The sequence below is a fragment of the Amia ocellicauda genome, chromosome 21 (assembly GCF_036373705.1).
Source record: "Amia ocellicauda isolate fAmiCal2 chromosome 21, fAmiCal2.hap1, whole genome shotgun sequence".
In the NCBI taxonomy this organism is placed as follows: domain Eukaryota; kingdom Metazoa; phylum Chordata; class Actinopteri; order Amiiformes; family Amiidae; genus Amia; species Amia ocellicauda.
In genome coordinates, this window is record NC_089870.1 from 20463079 (window position 1) to 20483068 (window position 19990).

General features: G+C 47.3%; 1 protein-coding gene across 1 annotated transcript in view; it reads right to left on the reverse strand.

The window, feature by feature from the left end:
- The window catches only part of LOC136717099 (coiled-coil domain-containing protein 170), a 54319-nt gene extending 37889 nt beyond the window's left edge, over positions 1–16430 (reverse strand). Inside the window, exon 1 of the mRNA XM_066694567.1 lies at positions 16303–16430. The gene's annotated coding sequence lies outside the window, so the exon portion shown is untranslated. The remainder of the gene's footprint in view (positions 1–16302) is intronic.
- Between the last annotated feature and the right edge of the window lie 3560 nt (positions 16431–19990).

Sequence of the window (19990 nt, forward strand, 5' to 3'; positions counted from 1 at the left end):
TCCCCCGTCCCCCCACTCCTCGTTACTGCCCCCGTGAGCCGCCAGCAAACCGAGGCTCCCACTCAAAACAAGCACAGCTGCCCCACTTTGAATCTTTCCAACCAAAACTTTCCCTAACTTCATCAGTCACAGGCCCAGGCCTGCTCCCGGCCTTATTTGGAGAGGGAGCGTCGGGCGGGAGCCCCTCACTTACACTGGAACACATGTCCCTGTCCCTGTCAGACATACAGTAGAGTACACATGGCCGGGCGGCAGCTGTGCTCGACTCCAGAGCAGCTGTAAACGGGAGGATTTATGTGCTGAAAAATATGGATCTGTTGCCCGAGCGTGTGAAGGTCAGGAAACGGTGTCCCACCCCATCCCCCTACTGCAGCCCACCCTAAAACAGAAACACACACAGAGAGCGAGCAGCACAAGGTAAAAGCAATCAGCCAAGCTTTCACCATGAGGAAGACAATTAGGATTGATTGAGAGCGGTGAAGTGCCCTCCAGGCTTTTGAAATTGACTTTGATTTTGTTTTTTATTTTATTGGAAAGCCAAATCTCTCTCTCATTCTCTCTGCGCGGTATTATAGTCGACATGCACCCACCGAGAGCTAGCTGAGGTTGTAAAGACTTGCTCCTACGATGAAGTGCTTATAAAAACAGAGCTGTCACAACACCTCTGGCCAGGTATTCCTTGTTGTAACTATTTATTTTTGCTTCACTTCCTCACTTATCCAGGTTGTCTGACGGCCTATCAGAGGCCAGGCCTGTTCTATCAACATTTCAAATCCCGTGCTGGAGTTGCCTGGATTTCAAGTGTTAAGAATGCAAACACTTTCAGTGCCAGTAAGATTAAGAGCAACAACAATAATAATAATAATAATAATAATAATAATAATAATAATAATAATAATAATAATAATGAATTCAGAAGTTACTGCAGAGAAAGAGAAAACTATTAGGAACCTCTTCTCTGCCCCCCTCCTATCTAGACCCTACTTCTGCCCTCAGAAGCAAGAAGAATGGGATATCTTGTTTTAATTTACAGCCCTCGACACAGATTTCATATTGTATGAAAACAGGAAATGGTACAGACTATTCCTCGGGCCTCCTCCATTCAGCTCCCAGAGCACAGGACTGTGTGTGTGACAGTCACTCGCAGCCTCGCACAGTGGGACCTCACAGAGCTGCAGGGCAGACAAACACGTTATTGAGGGAAGCACCCTGCGCTTCCCCCCGTCCTGCCATTGACCGGCCCGCATTCAGCTGTCAGGGCTGCAGTCTAAACTGTTATTTTATCAGAGACACACTGGGGTCAAAGGTGCTGGACAGTTTTTCACTTTGTTGAAATGGACGCAGGGGCTGTTGAATTGCAAGCCTGCTTTCTGGTGCTATAGGAGCTAGAACTAGAAACAGAAAGTCTTTTTTGTGTGCTTTTTAAAATCAATTGATGGATTTTCTGATGGTCTCAATCCTCAGTTTTAGACACGAGCAAGCAGGCTGTGCAGTGGCCTGGAGGAGTCTCCTATTGACAAGGGATTCCCACTGTGCTTTTCCTGCTGAACGCTTATAAAACACAGAGAGGGATTTAATTCCCGACTGCGAGGGCTGAGCTACCTGCCAGCGCCGAACACACACATTGCAAGGGAATGACTCGAATTCCAGCATCGAAACCCTCTGTGAGACCCTCTGATGTGACGGAGGCTGGGGGTGGGGGGAGTTTGTTCACAGTGCCGCGAGACGCACCGAAACGACTGCCACCAGATGCGACGACACAAGCAGCTGTGTCCAGCTCCCGCTCTCGCTCTCGTACGTCACGATGCAATGCTCGCCAAACAAGAGATGCACTCACACACACAGACACACATTCACAGAGACCACAACAAAAAGAAGTCACTGCTTGAAGTTTGCTCTCGGAGATGTGAACGACAGGTGTACGAACCAAACTCTAGACAAGCGTTTTATTTCTTTACAAAATCCCTTTAAAAAAATATACACAATAAAATACAAAAGGATCGACGTAAAAAATAGTAGATACTGTAAAAGTTTTCAGATCTCATTATCAGGAACACCTTCCTTGTCGTTTGTATCAGCTTTAAAATATTCTCATCAGGATTGTTATTTTAACCATTAATATTAACAGATACGTCAGTGTGAACTAGAAACCCTGAGAGAGCGAGAGAGAGGAGTGTGTAAAGTTTATTAACTGTGAATGCCAGCTCTCTTGCCTGAGCACATTTTGCAGCCCTTATTCTAAATAGCTGGTGGGCACAATTTGGAATATATTGTAGCTGTTAGTGGAACAGAACTGTTTGATCTTCTTATTTAATTGTACACTCCACTGAACACTTTTTTTTTCGTTCTCCTCGAACTGAGGGGAGGTCACCTTATAATAGGTGACTTGTGAACTCGACAAGTGGATACATGCCCAAGGAATGGCCTGCTCTGCAAACAGGTAAGCAGTTTGCAAAGCCACCCCCGCCCGATAATACACCGGCCACTTATCAGCTCTGCGCTGGAGACTATCAGGGCAGCGAGTAGCAATTGGAAAAGGGCTGAGACAAGACAACTTTGCACAGTGACTAGAGCCCGGCTCAGCGGCTCAACATGTTGTGCTGGCCGTGTCAAAACAAGATTAAGTTGCCTCGAAGCGGCCCGCTCACAGCAAACACAAGAGGGACTTTGCCTCCCGCAGGCCAGGATAACGCCCGCCCGGCAGCGCTGAAGGGCGACGGCTCACCATCAAATTGCTATCTGCCGATGTGTCTCTAAGCCCACACTGCTGCTTTGAAAACATAACCGATTAAAGTTCAGAAAGGGTGTTTAATCCGCACGGCTCGGGTGCCAGTTAACGAAGTGTGCGTCTAAATCATATAGCAATGAAACGGGTGGGTGAAACAGGTCAAGATGCACTGTTGTCATGTTTCTTTCGCTTGGTTACCCTCAACCTTGCGTCTCCTTCTCGTTGAGCAGCCCTGCATGTATCTGTATCGCGCTTCCTGGTTTATATATAGTGCGATATAGGCAGAGGACTGTGTTTTCCCCCATTATTGCGTTACTGCACTTCATTTACATGGTAGCCCGTGCTTCTGTGCTATGCAAACTATGAACTTAGACTATGTAAATTACTGTTTCAATAAGTCACTTATTTCTGCGGTGGAACTTTGTATATGGTCAACCTGGTCTCCTCAAATCAACGTAAATAAATATTAAGTCAGGATTATTGATTTTACTGTCTGAATGTGGAGACACTTACATGCTCTGAAACCATTTGAATCTTCACCCCCCCCCCCCCCAGAGCAAACCCAGAGCATGTTGTGCAACAAGATGGGCCTCCGGTTTGTGCTCGTTCTTTTGTGCGTTGTGCTCTTTCATGTGATTGCCAAGATGTTTCAAGTGTAAGAAGAATGGAAAAAAAAAGATGTATTAAAAGAAATGCACCATTCCACTCGTCCTGATTAAAAGGAGCACAATCGGCAATGAGGGTAGAGCTGGGCATCTGAAAAGGAGAGAGATACAATCATCGATCGATGAAAAAGAAGAAGCACAAACACATATTTGCTTTGAACAGGCATGGCTCCAGGTCGCCAGAGTTATCTGCCGTGAGTAAGCGGTAAGAGCAGTCTTCCGTCCGGCGGCACGCACACAGGAACCCATGGAGTGAGACGTCAGTGGCATGGGAAAATAAATAAAGACGAGAGAAAAAGACGTAGAATCGGTTAACTCCCGGGCTGGGGGCTGTTGCGGTTGGCGGCTGTCTGCACTCATCTGTGACGCATCGCTGCAACTGGGGCCGGCCGGGTCCCCAGGCTTTCAGAGCTGCTGGTGACAGGGAATGCCACCCAGGAGAGCAGAGACGCCCCGTGCGGGCAAAGCCATGCTGGATGGGGGCATGTTCACTGGCAATGGAATATCAGACCCACCTGCAGGTCTGAGTCAGGCATGCAAGGAACCGCAAGCCTCCTCCCAGGTAGCCTGCTCCAGTCGAAGAGCTCACAGCAAACGAACGGCACACAGGCTTGTCAGGGGATTAATGAGTTCCTTTTATTCTTTTTGATTAAATGTGTGTCGGGTGTTTTTTCCCTCCTTCTGCCTCTCTCTCCAGTCCCAAGTTTAGCTGTTCCTTCAGTTCAATATCGTATATCATAAGGCGCTGTCAATGGACTATAATTAAAGGAAGCCGTCCTGTCAGTTCGCACATAACACCTTAAACGGCACTGGGGCGTTAAAGGGGAGGGCGGTGGGGAGCTGGGGGACCGCTGCAGAGTGCCCCCTTTGATCTCTCAGGATGCTTCATGACACTTGGAGGCCAGAGCCCGTTTCGCATCCCGGCAGCCCAATTAACAAGGCCCAGTTTTGGAGGGGCGTACCTCTGTGGCAACTCCAACAATAGGTTCAGACAGATGTGTTCTGTTATGCTTTGAAGGGATTATCCACACGTCCCCCACCCCTCCGCCCCTGCCTGTGGAGTCTCACTGATGGGTGCAGATATCGGGAGGGTGGGGAGGGACACAGGGCTTTTATTCCCCAAATCTTTACTTATTTTTCCTGTGCATTTTAATTCCTCCAGATTGAAATGACATGCTCTTCACGGATACGTGGTGAGACGGGATGAAATGGACAAAAAAATAGTGAAAAGTTCGCTTCTCTTCCTGGATGTGTCAGCCACAGTGTGACAGAGCTAAAACGTCACATCCAACCCGCTTGCTTATACACATCCAGCCAGCTGGGGCAGTGCGGTCCCCCAGGCCATGGGGGAAAGGGGATCATGTGGCAGTGCTCCGGAGAGTGACTGTGTACTCCTCTCCCTTGTCTCCCCATCTGGTGAGCTTCACGGTGAACTCATTCATTATTAAACTTTGTTATTATGCACTTATTTCATTAATGAATTATTAAAGATCACATTTGGCCAATTTTCTTTTTTTCTCTCTAGCTAATTATGTCATCAAGCAGCCGATGCCGAGGTGCAGTTGGAGAATGCCTTTAAGCGGGCTGTGACACTTGTGTGGCCCACTCATCTGAAGATTAGTCACTCGCACTACGGCAGCTTGAATTGATGGATTTTGCCAGGCATGATTTAGTCCCTTGCCACAAAACTGTTGGCTTGAGAGCACAAGGGGATTTGGAGAATGTGTGCCGGTGACTGCCGTCTCTGTAGTTAATCATCGGCTGCACAGGAGGGCAGAGCCGAGAGCTGGGTCTCAGACGACCGCATCAGACCTGGGGAGGGACAGTCCATTAAGCAGACAAACAGCAACTCAATAATCACATCTCAGACCAAGGCAGCATTAACGATTTGTTAAATGTAATGCATCGCTGATATTATAGTGCAACCTTCAATACACATCTTTAGCCACGTCTTGTAAAGCTTGCCAAGAGTCAACAAGACTGAAATTCATCGACACTGACTGCTAAAAGACAGCCGCAGTTCAAAAAAGGCTGGATGGGAATACTCTGTAAAAGCCATTTCATTTTTAAGTCCTTTTAAGTACTACAGGCTGGAGAGCTCTGCCTGTCTTTTCCCATTCTCACTCCCAATGCATACTGGGATCTCAGGAAGCACACAGGAAGTGGGCAGATGCCTTACAGCGCCCCTTACAGTGCTGTGACCATCGTGCCACAACCGCGCCCCCCCCCCCAATCGCACAAGCGACGCACAGTGTCCGGTAAACACAGGCCAGCCCTGGGTCACTTCCCCCCAGTGATTGATAGCGAATGTGCTGAAGAGAGAGCCGAAAATAATCACAACAAATGTTTCCCGGTAGCACCTGGCAGGCAACCAGAAGACACCGCGAGCATTTTGTAAACGCAGAAAAAAATGACAGCCCCCACAGATGCCTGATCTATATATAGCGCCCCAGAGAGGTGGGGAGAGAGGAGGCTGATAGGTTATACCACTTCACACTTCCCATTCAAGATGCCAGCTTCCGTGGATAAGGTGATGTGGAAATGCGAGACTCATACGCGAGGGATTGACGTGTTTGGCACAGAATCGAATTCAGAACGTGTCGAGTTGTGGTGCTGCGTCAGAAGGCACGGTTGAGGTTCTGGCCAACATCCCTCTCACCACGGGTAGGGGATATGGCCACAACCCCAAGACTGAGCTCTGAAAACCTGGGGCTGTGAGCGAGGGGGAGCTGCTAAAAGCCCAGGAAGGAAAGGCATGTGGAGATCATCTCTAAACCGATTAAAATCTCAGGTTACATTGTCAGAGGAATAAAGAATAAAGAGACAGGTAGCACATGTGAGCAGATGCACACGTCTCTCTGGCTCATTTGGTTGGATTGCTCGGTAGCTTAATGATGTAAGAATCTTGTTATCTTGTCAAGCTGTTTTTTTTTTACTCGTAAAGAGTCGGTTTCAACACGCTGTGAAGTCTTTATGTGACATTTTTTAATTGAAAGCTCTGGTTGAGTGAGAGGCAGGACCAGTCTTCTGCATCTGACACGTCTCTATATTTCGGTGCTCCCAGGTTTCACGTGCAGCCCCTCCACAAAGCACCTCGAGTCTCCGGACCCAAACCTGTTTCAGATCCTCACAATGCGTCTGAGCTGCAGAGGCACCGCTGAGGTAATTCAGTTTCACACCCATAATTAGTCTAAAACCAGTCTGTGGCTCCGTGGCCCAGCCTATGTAAATGATATATAATTGGGACATGATCTTATCTATTATTTCGTTCCCATGATTGAAGCGAGGATCCTCTGCTGAGGGTATAAACATTTATTTTCTCCGAGTCGTTCTGGCACAGAGGTGGGGGAGCAGCTGAGTCTGACAGGAGAGCCAGGCTGCACGTCTGGAGGAAATGCTGTCTCACAGGCTTTTACGCCAGCCTGCCATCAGTAATATGAGTCTGTTTCAGCTGAGGCAATGGGAAGTGATCGATAACCGGCCTGCTCAGAGAAGCACGTGCGCCACTTGGGTATTTTTAGAAATAAATAAATAAATAAATAAATAAATAATCCATCAATGCCAGGGCGAGATGGAAGGAACAAAAAGACGTCTGTAAATGTATCTCTTCTGATTTGATTTGATTTAATGGTCTAGTCCTTGCTCAGGGCACCACATACTCTCTGTCTTGAGCAATGACACTATATTGTCCACGCATTATCTATCCTCTCTGACTAGGTTATCAGCCTGTTTTGGTCCGATGCATCAACACTTAAACAGCAGCTTAGGGTTGTCCCTTTTGGGTTTGTCTGTCTGCTCACAACCAGCCACGCCCTCCGGTGTGATAAACAATAGTTTATTTTAGGCTGGGGCGAGACAGTCTCCTCTGCCAGCCGGGGACAGCCTCACGATGGAGACAGTGGGCTCAGAGACCGCTCATTTACGCCACTCCCCCGCAGGTTAGTGCAATCCCAGTCATTCGCTGGCAGTGCCTTGAGTCGGGGCAGAGAGTTTCTTTATGATTATACAGAAGGGGCTGAGACAACACTGCTCGAAACCCACTTGATCTACTCGAGTGCCTTGGCATTTTGGTGCGATTAGTCACGCTGGCCTTGTCCTTGCTCTGCGAGAGACATGGCATGACTCGCCTGGATCCCAGACAGCCTGCTTTTCTTTCCCTTCTCTCTCTCCAGCTCTGATAAACCAAATGAGATAAACATGTACAAAGCCCTGTTTGTAGCAACTTGACCGAGATCTATACATTAATCAATTTGTTAAAGGACTATGCAGAAAAACAGAGACAGATAAATGGCTACTGGATGTAACATTAACCACTCAATACTTCAATATTTAGTTTAAGGTTCTGGCTGACTGGCTGTGACCACAACGGGGTGAATGCTTATTATTTAGTCTTAGCTCTACTGGTCAAACTGCACAGCCAGTCTAGGCTGTACTCAGAGCAGTTCGGTCAGAGCTGACCCAGTGCACCAGCTCAGCTATCTCCAGAGCAGCATGCCAGCAGGACAGGCCAAGACTGGAGACGGGGCTTGCCTCACTCCCACACCGATACCTGGCTGGGGCGGGTACAGGCTCCCAGACCTACCACAGCACCGCAGCTATGACCGCAGAGAGCCGGGACACCGTGGCAGGGCTGTGTTTGGCCTGGCTCCCCTTGTGCCAACCATGGCCCCACTGTGTGCCAACAGTGTCCCTAACCTGAATGGTGCAGAGTGGGGGCCTCAGCCAAAACCACTACGAGGATGTGCTGTATGCCAAACCCTGGCTCTGTTCATGATAGCCATCTAATTGAAACTCCTCTTCAAACATTCCTGTGCCTGGAAACCTGAGAACTCCTAATGCGAATGAACAAGTCCCGTTACTGGGTCACAGGCAGCTGGCCACACTCCCATTTCTTGTGATTTATATCTTTTGATTGCTGGGCAATTCGAACAGGCAGAGGGATCTGAGGACGTGAAATCCGTATCATAACAATCCAGACATGGTGATGGACAGACGAGGTAGAAGCACAAGGCCCAGAAGGATAATTTAAAGGGACAGGTCGTCAACTTTATAGTCAAATTCATCCAACGTTCAACACTGTCTTTATGGATAAGACTGAGTGTGGAAGTGTGGGAGGAGGCCTCTGAACCACAAGGCTCTGGCCCAAGCACAAGAACGAACCCAGGACAGAATGGATGAACAACTTGACACGAACTCAACCCCCAGTAGACCTGAACTGGAGCCATTTTTAAACGACGACATTGCGCTGAACTCTGGCCTTAATGACTTTGCCTGCTTCCCCCCGTAGTAAGTCGTTCAGCAACTATTTTTTGCTTAATCATTGGCAGCATGTGGCGGCATTACACATCACCACACATGCTCACTGCATTACATGGAAACCCCTGCTCTGCAAACTCACCTCTCGCTCAACCCGCCCAGGGAGAGGGGTTCACCCGAGGGACAGGATGCCATAACGAGGGCTGCGTCCATTCATCCCGGATCCCCATGGGAAGCGGAGGTTCAGCCGGGTGAAAGGACGGCAGAGCAGTTTGCAGAGCTTCCGCTAACGACCGAATAAAGATTCACCTGCCCTTTCTACTTGCAAGGATCGAGAGTGGAGGCAGCAGCCCCGTGTTTTCGGTTATAGCCATCCATCCTGTTGCTTTACACACTTTCTCTTTATGTTTAGGTTATGTTCATGAGTCGCTGCTGGAGTGTTGCGAACATCTTCACTGTGAGACGGTACGGTTCAAGGGCAGGCGTCGGAGGTGGCTGCCCCACCGATGGCAGAGTGTCCTGAAATGCTCCCTGGTGACCTTTAACCCTGCGGGAGAGTGCATGAGGGCAGCGAGAAGTATTTTTTACTCCCCCGGGGGAGAGATTCCCTTTCCTCGGAGTGAGGTCTTGATTCTCACTTTTTTCTTTATTTTTCTTTTCACCACAAAGGAAAATTTTAAACTGCCGAAAGTTGTTGGTTTATGTAAGAGCCTCGTATTTCATTTGAAATAAAAGACAGTCTTCCTATTCCTGCTGCGTCCGTCACCTTGTTTCCTTGAGTCCTGGGCAGATGGTGGCGGACAAAGCCTAAGGCACTTAAGATCACTAACTTCACTGGCAGAGAAGACGTGAACTATTTTTGAAAGCAACTGCTTTTGCATGGGCTGCGAGTACTTAGTAGCAGGACTTGTTTCCTACAAATATCTGGTCTACAAACAAGCACCGTAACCCACTCCCTGAAACAAATCAAAACACCCCATTAAAACTCGCCAAACAATTTCATTTTTCACTCGAGGCACCACTCCTTCGGTTATGAAAACAGCTGTGCTAATACCGCAGCTGTTAGATTAAACAGAAATATCAAACTCCACAACCAAGCCCACTCTCAGATGTAGCTCTGCCGTTTATTGTTCTTACAGAGTTGTTGTAACAGTGCGGCTGCCAGTGGCTTTCCCCTCACACATGAATATCTGTGGGAAACGCACAGCGGGGATCGTCTCTCCCACATTAACTAATGTTAAACCTAGTGGTGGGCCCTCAATTAGCAGTGGAGAAAGGGAGCTGGGCACGGGAGGTGTTTATAAGGAGACTTGTCAATGCAGCAGGCTGGGGAGAAACTCTCCGGCAATCTCGGACACCCTGGAAGAGATGGTGGAGGGCGTGCAAGGTCCATGATCTCTAGACTGAGTGATCGGGACACCTGTCGCCATCAGTAAGACGCCCACAACAACTTTAGCAAAGAACCAATTGCACTTGAAGGTGTTCGAGCTGTCCCTGCAAAGACACAGTACGCTGCGGGGAGGGAAGACAGATTCTGTGTGTCACATAGGCTAGATGGAACACAGAACACAGCCATGAACACTTCCGGAATTCACCTCACACTCCAATTGGTCCTCACACTATCAGATGACAATACAGAATCCCTATAGAACTATCGGAGTGCCACAGTGGCCCCCTGTCCGATGCAATCAAGCCTTTTGAATTTTTAACACGGATGTCCACACTCATGGAATAGCACATTAATAATATAAAAGAATAAAGGAAAAATAAGATGGATAAATCTTCCCATGTTTTTTCCCTGTCTGTGCACCACTTCACCTGCATGCTGAAGGGTTAAACATGTATTTATATAACTTCAGGCTCTACAATTAAAGACTTGCCCAAACCGATGCAGGAATGCAATAATCCACAATTATTCCTCCGCAGTCACCAATTATTATTGTTCATGGACTGTAACCAGCCTACAGTATACCGCTTGTCTTTTGTTTTCTCCAGCAATCCACAGATAATGACCGGTTTAGACAGAGTTTATGGAATGATTAAAACTCTTCATAGGGAAACAATAAGATTCTCCAGAAGACTCACAACCAGCAGCCCATGGGCATTCAAATATAATAAGTGGAAAGAAAAGTATTTTTTAGAGCTGATATATTGGTGATAATTGTGTTTTTTTACCCTTTGCAAGAGTGCAGGTGTGGATGTTTTGCTTGCAGTAAAACGAAAGAAAAAAAAAACTTCATACCGCGGCGATCCGTACTGATTTATGGTTTAGTACGTCTATGCATGGATGCTATGCTGACATTTAAGGCAGAACTACAAAATCTAGGTCTCTAGATGTTCCCACAAGACATTAAATCATTCCCAGGATTTAGGTCAATCGTACACGAGATACTAAATTGTGCGCATAAGATTTTTCCTCTAATGTCCCTTCCGGGGCTCCATAGGTCCAGAATACTTCAATATAGTGTGAGAGTGTATGTAACCCACTCTTCCTTCAGAATATACGGCACAGAGGGCGAGAAGGTGAAGGGCACAGACAGACGCGCAGAAGTGCCGTACGTCCGGGCCTTGGCGTGAGTCAGGAGTGAGCTGGCAGCAAGAGTCTGGGAACAGACAGGGCTGCACAGTGATTATAGTGAGCGGCTCGTCTTCAGAAATAACAGCGAGGAGCAGTAAATGAGTAACTCAGTCCTCGTCCTGTCCACGGTGTGCTGGTGTATAAACTCAAACTCTTTATCAAGACATTGCATTTCACCGGCACAGCCCTCGCTCTTGTAAAACGAGAGGCAGAATCAACTGGTGCATGAAAGGCAGATTAGGAACATCAAATATGTAACTGCATTTTTGTGTGTGTGTGTGTGCATGTGCGTTTTTTTTTTTTTTCTCCCCAGGTGAAAAATAATACTAAATTCATTACAGGATGCTGATACCCCACCTGGAAGCTGACAAGTCTTAATTTGCCTGGCACCTGATCCAGGAAACAGCATGACAACGGGCAACTTCAAGCCCAAATTCTGAAATTGTTATCGGACACGCACACACACACACACACACACACACACACACACACACACACACACACACGCAACCTGGACGGACTTGTTCTTTGCTCCCAGTGCCTTGCAACAAACGCATACAGCACGTACATATATTCGTCAAGATCTGTGACATCCTCAATGAAATCCCTTGCATTCCCGTTAGGTTCAGAACCCCCCCCTTGTCAGCTGACAGCACAGCCATGTCAGTACATGACGATAATAAAAAGCCTTTTCACAGAGCGAGGCCTTGCTCAGTGGCATTACAAGTTCATCGCTGCTGGCTCTGTCTTAATTCCTCCGACTGTCAGATTCCTTAGCGCTGGAGGGCATGGCTCCCCGTGTCACTAGGGGCGGACAGATACACAGCTGACCCGTCTCCCCGCAGAGAGGGGATGAAAGGGGTGGAAATCTGTCTGTTTATATTTCAACAGGGCTTCTTGGAGAGGAAGAGGAGGACATCTGCAACCCAGGCACCAGCCGGCCTGCGCGGAAAAATGGGGAGAGAGACTGGGCCGGCAAGGCTGCTCGGAGATGCGCAAATTACCACGTATAGGAATATTCTCCTGATTATTAATTGCCGTAAATCTAATATGTAGTTAAAACAGCCACAGGCAGGACCAGCTTGTGTTACACTGTAGTAACATCGTAATGACGGTGTAAAAAGAGCGCAGTGGAGGATCTCGCAGCCACCGACATCACAGAGAACACCTATGCGATTACTCATGTCTCGGTCGGTTTTCGTGTTTGGTCCCGTATCCCCGCCGGCCCTCCAAGCACACTACGCGTCTCTGTTTGATTCAAAGATTAAATGAAATTAATTGGTTTACAAATAATGCAGCTGAAGAGACAGGGCAGTGCAACACGGGAGGAGCCAGTGGGCAGGAGCGTCCCTCCTACTCAGCACCGCAGCGGTGTTGACCACACAGGGGGAAACCCAGACATCAGTGCAGATAAGGGCTTTCAGTTTTTATTCAAGGAGCAATGAGACGTTTCAGGTATCCGTGTAAAACAATTTACAGTAAACTGCGCTTTACAGAGCTACTTTGGCTGTAAACAGAGGATACCATCAGCTGAATAAGTAATCCATGCATTCTTTGGGTTCAGGGAATTATATTTTTACATCTGTATGGAAGCCTGTGGCAGTTGTCTAACAGCACTACATTTACTTCCTCTGTAAACAAATCCTCAGATAGAGAACCAGCACTTGCAGAATTCCCTGGACAACAGGAAGAATCAAATCTCAGCTTCTCTCTCTCTCTCTCTCCCACTGCACTGCACTGCTCTGACCCCACAGCAGTTTCTGCACTGGCTTGCGTCCGACCGGGGTCTGCTTTTTCTCACACACTGAACGCAGGTGGATAAACCAGAGCCAAAGAAAACATACTGGAAGGTTAAACTGCTGTTTTGCATCCAAATGATGAAATACATTTTATATATATATATATATGAAGATAGAGTTAAAGGATGCAGGAGTAACAAAGACTCACTGTGTGCATCTCTCGTGTGTAAACTAAGGCTACAGTCCAATTCATGACAAGGGGTAGGAGAGTTAAGGATCAGGGAGGCCTCAAAATTAGCAGACTTAACAAATGTTAGTGTAGCAAGCACGTGTAGTAATCTAGGACAACTTTCACAGGGTTAGCTCTCTCACATCCGAGTGAGTCCCCCAGCCCTCCTGTGGTCTCTAGCCATTGAGCTCTCAGGCTCCCAGAAAACGTGCCTTTCAGTGGGCTGCTTAAATTCAGTCACTCTGCTTGATTGACATGAACCGTGTCTAGTTAAATCTCTGTGTAATATAATTAACTGTGCACTGGATAACTAAGAAGATAGGAGCATAGCTTTAGGTGAAATCTGCTGAAGAATTTGCTGACAGGAAGGAAGCATCAGAAAAAATAGGACAGAAACGTCAACAAGGAATACAATAAACATACAAAATAAATTATAAAACTCCAAATATCAGACTGCGTAAAAGAAGAGGTTTCTACTCAGCGCCTTTTCCTTGATTTATTGGGAGATATAAAAGTTGTTTTTCCAAGCAAGGAAACTCAAGACCTCGATATATTTTGGAAGTGTTTTGCCGATGTCTGAGCAGAGATTATAAATAAGATCTCCGGCGGCATGACCCCGGTTATGTTGGATACTCCCTTGCAAAGCTTGGGATTAGAGATAACCGATTTTTCAAAACGCAGGCTGAGCCGGGGGGCGATTTATGCATTTGGGAACTTCAGGAGAAGAGAAGAGAAAAAAAAAAAAAAAGAGCTCAGTGGAAACAGAATAATGCTGTAGATGCCAAGACTTGCTCCGGCAAAGCCTGGCGACAAGACAAATGCGTGGGCGCTCCGCGGAGAGGACACGTGCCGCCCGTCTCTCCCCGCTTCCCTCGCGGCTCCGGCACACAAGTCTCGGAATTCCCCGAGCTCCGCTGCCGACATGAACCCTTCCGCAGGTGAAGCGTCGAAAGCCACAAACAGACAAATTAACCGGGGGCCCAAACCTCAGTTTACACAACACATGGGCAACGGGAAGGATAGCAACAATGGGAGGACGGTGAAGAGAGTCTTCGGGGGATGAGATAATCTTTAAGTTATCGCTCAGCCCTGGGGGCGTCTGCGGTGTTTGGAGAGAACATGAAGATGTATCCCAAACGCCTTCACAATGATCTTTACAACAAACCACAGCCAGGCCTTCTAGCAACAACTGCCGGGCTTAACCAGGGTTCGAGGGAGAGGCACTGGTGTATTGTTCAGTCCTCAGTGGAGTTCCTGACCGGCAGAGGCAGGAGATCGCAGAGCACTTTGACTCACAGGGCCCCCTCCATGGCGATGGGAGGGCTGCCAGGTTTCCCTTTGTCTCCTCCTCGGGGGCTGCGGTGTCCGTGCTGAGCACAGCCTTCAGACTGCGTGCAGATAATTTCCAGCTGTGCACTGAAGTGCATGCTGTACATTACACACATAAATATTACACGTATATAAACACACACAGCCACCGTGAGAGCAGCACAGATAAGTGATAGACGAGAGGAATGCAAAGGGGTTGTACTGAAATCCACCAGACATTGAGAGACAGTTGTGCGAACCGTACAACCTGGTCCGCAGCTCTAGTAGGGAGAGCTAAACCGGGTTGTGCAGCAGTGCCAGGTTTTAACATGATGCATGACATCACAAAAGCACAGGTGCGTTAGTTAACTCGGGTGACCTCTTCCTGCAACGCAACTCCCTCGGACTCCCTCGGGTCCCGGCCTTTTGAATCCTTTTGAATCCAGCAGCAGCAGTCCTTCGCCGAGAGGCTGGGGGTGGTGTATAATCCCTACCTGATATTCCATCTCTGCCACCCCCCACCGGCCTACTGAGAAGCTGGACTGGGTTACTAGGTAACTAAGGCGGGCGTCAGTGTGAATATGTACGACTGTAGCGTGTGCTCGCCAAAAGCACAGTTGAAGCGCTTCGTTTCGAGCCTGGGCTGAATGGCTCGGTTCCTAAACAGATGGAAATGCAAATCCTTGGATATCCTCTGGTCTTGCCTTTCCCTCATCCTCGTTCCAAAAGAAGAGTGCAGACCAGGCACACGCCTGTTCGCCGCAGCGGAGCGATGCACGAACATGCGGACACCGGCTCTCCTGCGACATAAGACTCAGCACCACAGTACGAGCAGGGGAAGAAATGTGAATGATCGTAACTGCTGGAGCTCCCGAGGGCACAGATACACAGAGGGGGACTCTGCACAGGCTGTTATTGTGAGACAGCTGCACAAAATCCACTCAGCACTCGAGGTGTGTAACGTGCAGATTGTGACGCTTGTGTAGGCAGGGAAGAAATGGACCAGCAATGTGAAGATCATCTCTGACACATGCAGCTGAGGAGCTAGTGGAGCTGTGCATTGCCCTCTGCAATAATTACACAACCCCAGTGAGACTCAAGGCAGTTTAAAGTTATAGGACATTTGGGGAAGGAACTATGCAGAGCAGTTTGAGGCGTGAGTTAGGACACAATACACAGAGCAGTGTAGCCTCAGACTGGGGAAGACTGCAACAACTCTATAACCAAGAAATGATCATTCCTGATGTCTGGAGAAAGTGAAGGATCGTCACAGCGGAGCCAGTGAAGGAGAAGCGGTTGTTCCAGGTTTTAAAGGATTAGCAGCTTCATTATTTACTCCAGCGAATCAAGCTCAAATATAGCAAGGCATTTTAAATAGTGCAGCCTGAGTCTGTAATAAAAGCTAATATAAATATCACGAAGTACGAGACACTAGGGTTGTCCCGATCGGCCCATTGTTACCTTCGAAGGTTAGAAGCTTCGCTGGTGCTAATTTGCATAATGTATCGATGACGTCACATTAGCTACTATTGTAAAGATTTTGTTTTTACAGGTAATACATATAAATAAAACATTCTCATCTTATTTAAAATGTTATCTCCAATTGTAATCGTCTTATTTTTTTTACAAACACACGGTTTATGTACTTTATTGTGACACGCTAACCTTTCAGTAAAGCTAACAGCAACTTACTCATACGTTCAGCTATGCTAAGTACTACTACTACTACTACTACTACTACTACTACTACTACTACTAATAATAATAATAATAATAATAATACAATCATTTAAACTTACGCTGGTCAAATGATCACGTAGACTGTGTGACTATTTTTCTCTTGCACAGCTTAAATTCAGATTTTTGAGGGGTCTTCTATGCGTTTAGTAAATACATCACTAAGCGCAGATGGTTTTCGAGACGTTTGCTTTGTTTCAAGTTTCCACTGAATTATACGACATAACACTTTGCTGCAAAGATGGCGGATAAAGAAAACAAAACGCAGGACAAGATGGGCTGGTCCACGTTCATACTGGCGGGGGGGAGTAGGGTATTTTTCAGAATAATACTTTAAATTAATGTAATTATCCGTGTAATCGTATATTTTGCGTTTCAATATTCATCATAGCAGGTTTCTTACAACATCCCGCACACTTCTCCAGTAGCCAATTACTACAATGCACCCCTATGGTTTAACGTAATGGTCTGGTCCGATGGCCGCTGACGCGACCGTGGCGATTGAGTGGCTTTCAATGACGGTTTTTAACTTATTTCTGTAGACCCACCTTGACTTAAGTAACGGGCATTATACACGTGTTTTAATGTAGGTCTGACGTGTGGTTTAGTATTCAGCCAGTTTCTCTTAACGAGAGAAACAGATCGGTGTTGTGGTCATGTGACCAGTTCGGGAGGTTCTGATGACCGGACGGACCTTCGAGCTGTAAGTCACACCGACCAGAAACTATGTGGATTTGCCTGACACAGCAAAGTTAAACTATATATATATATATATATATATATATATATATATATATATATATATATATATATAACAGGGCTTCCCAACCCTGCAGGTTTTTGTTCCTGCTTAGATTTTACTTTTTAAATTGTGTAATAAAATAATTGGTTCTTTAATAAGCTATTTATACAATTATATACTTCACTTAAAACCCCTACTGTATAAAATAATGAAAAGGCTCTGATTTAGGACATTTTTAGCTCAATTAATTGAGAGCTTAGTTGGTACAAAAACCAGCAGGGTAGGGGCTCCTCCGGAACCAGGGTTGGGGAAGGAAAGTGCACAGGCTGTTTTTGACTTAAGAGTCCAGGGCTGTCGACTCGGGTCCTGGAGGGCCACAGTGTTGGCTGGGTTTTGTTCCAGCACAGCTCTTGGCTCCTTAATTGGTCTAATTAAACAATTTACTGGATTCATTTAACTTCTCCAGACTCTGAAATTTTCTGTGTGTTCAATGTTTTGAGTCATCAAGTAAGGTATTGACTATAAAAAATAAATATGAGAGTTTCAGAGTAAAACTACCTACGTAAGTAAATGATGAGATTAAATAATTGCAAACCCCTGTTGGAACAAAAACCAGAAGACACTGCAGCCCCCAGGATTGGAGTCTGACGCCCCTGGTCCAGATGTTTATCGTCAGAGAAAACATCATGCATGTTCATATTCCTTAAATATGTATTGGGGCAAAAAGTTGACCAAAAATGAGGTCGAAAGCATGAAAGTTGAGCAAAAGATAAATATCAAAAGGTCGTATTTGCTACCAGATGTCCCTCCACAATCTGAACGACAGACACTGATGGATTGTCTTCAGACGGAGGTCTAGGTGTACCAGACACCGCCTTGCCCAGCCCGGGTGAGCGACACGGCTCGGCCGAAGCCAAAAGGGCAAACAAACAGGTCTTGCTCGTGACCCCCGCGGCCGGCTGCCGTGCTGGTGGGGTGACGGCTGTGTTTGTTCAGGCCTGGCGGCGGCGGTCGGCCCCTGGCTGCCCGGCAGCTGGACTCCCCGTGAAACCTTAGGCCCCGTGCCGGCAGCGCAGCCAGCGCGGGGCTCGGAGGCAGCGGCGTGTCGGGGGAGATTACGGGCGGTGCTCAGTGAATGTGTCTGCAGGAGCGTGTGCACCGGCGTCAGCTGGAGAGTGTGCCGCGGAAACCCGAGCCCACCTCGCACAGCCCTGTGACCGGTGTTGCTTTCTGCAGCGGATCATTGTACAGGAGGACAGTTCGGCCCTGGGCAGAATTACCTGCCGCTTCAGCCGTCCAAAATCCACATGGAAAATAGGCCTCTTTTCAAAGCAGGACAAATAACAATTAGATGGGCTGGGCGGTTGGAAAGAAAACCAGCTCTGCTTCGGCTCCCACTGCTGGCACACGAATCCCATTTCTCAGATCCGGCGGACCTGCTGCTGCTCCGGGGCGGCCGAATGTCACTCATTATTAATTGAGAGGGAAGTGCGACGAACTGGCTGGTGGGGGCAAGCGGGGACGGAATCGTTGACCTTGAGACCTGAAGCCGAGCGTTCGAATCCATTCTCCATCCCATTCCCAACTCCTGCTCATGGGCTGCCACACGAAGGCAGTCCGTCAGAACAGGACTCGGGGACGCATGTCAGAAACCAAACCACCACACTGATGTCCAGAAACAGACACTGTTAGGTCACTGTGGGACTGGACAATATGAAAGGAAACGAAGCTTAAAACAATCAAGTAAGGAAGGTATTTGGAAGCAAAGGCTGGCTGGGCAGTAGATTGCGAGGGGAAACGGGACACTAAACACAGTGGGACACAATGACAATGTGAGTCTTTCTCCTAAGGCCCAGGCCCAAGCGAAGGATGGGGGATGACAGCCAGGCAGGTGGGCTTCATCCCAGCGCTGATATCATGGCTAGAACACCATGACAGGTAAAACATGTGGCTGGAGCAGACTAAGTGGGATCAAACTGTGATGCAGTGGGCTGTCGCCAGCCACGCTATTTATACCACAGCTCCTCCTCAGCAGCACGAACCGCATTCCTCCAATGCATCGGCGCATTTAAACATATAAAACCCCTAATTCAAACCGCCTCGTAATAGGGATGAATGTTAATATATACTAGAATAATACAACCCTGGTAGCTGAGACATTATTCTACCTGTAAATAGCCGAGTGCGCCTCATCTTTCCTTTCACACATTATCATCAATATTATTATATAGTATAATTTGCCTTAACATGTATGCGGAGGATTTATTGTCACGGAAAACATGGCAGAGTGCCATTCGGTTCACAAAGAGAGTCAGTGTACATTGTTGATCAGAATATTTTGGCACAGGCCTCTGTTTTTAAATATAGCTTCAGGGGATATTGTGGGCTTCTGACAGGACTTAATTTCAAGTTAACTCATTTAGCATGTTGTTTTCCACAAACTATTTTACATATGTTTTCGAAAACAACATAAACAAAACATTTGCATAATATTTGAAAGTCATTCATCAATGTCAGGGGGGGAAAAGAAATAAAACGGCGCCTGGATCACAAGAAGCTGGTTATAAACCCGCTCTGCTTCACAGGATGTGGAGGTCTGCTTAAGATTATCTGTTGTCTCTGTTTACACTTTGATCTGGAGTCGTCTGAAATGGGGCTGTTTATGTGCGTTTGGCTTTTTCAGCTGAACCCTCTCGTTGTGCGGTCGCTGGCCCACTCGGCCCTCCCGTCTTAAAATAGTGAAGCCGCCACGAAAGGTGCCCAACTTCGGCTTCACCCTTAATGAGCGTGTATCCTTTACGTTGGTTTCCAAGGCGCTTCAGAGGAGAGATGCTCCAAATCTCTGGTGGGATATTTTTTTCCCTCTTTTTAATTGAGGGCCCGGATCCTGGCTAGTGACATCAGCTCCTAATGGAGAGGCGGCTAAAAATAGTCTCGGTATTAATAGTGCCATTACACACTGATTTACAGTGAAGGAGAGCGAATGCCCTGAAGGCTGCAGGTCTCTC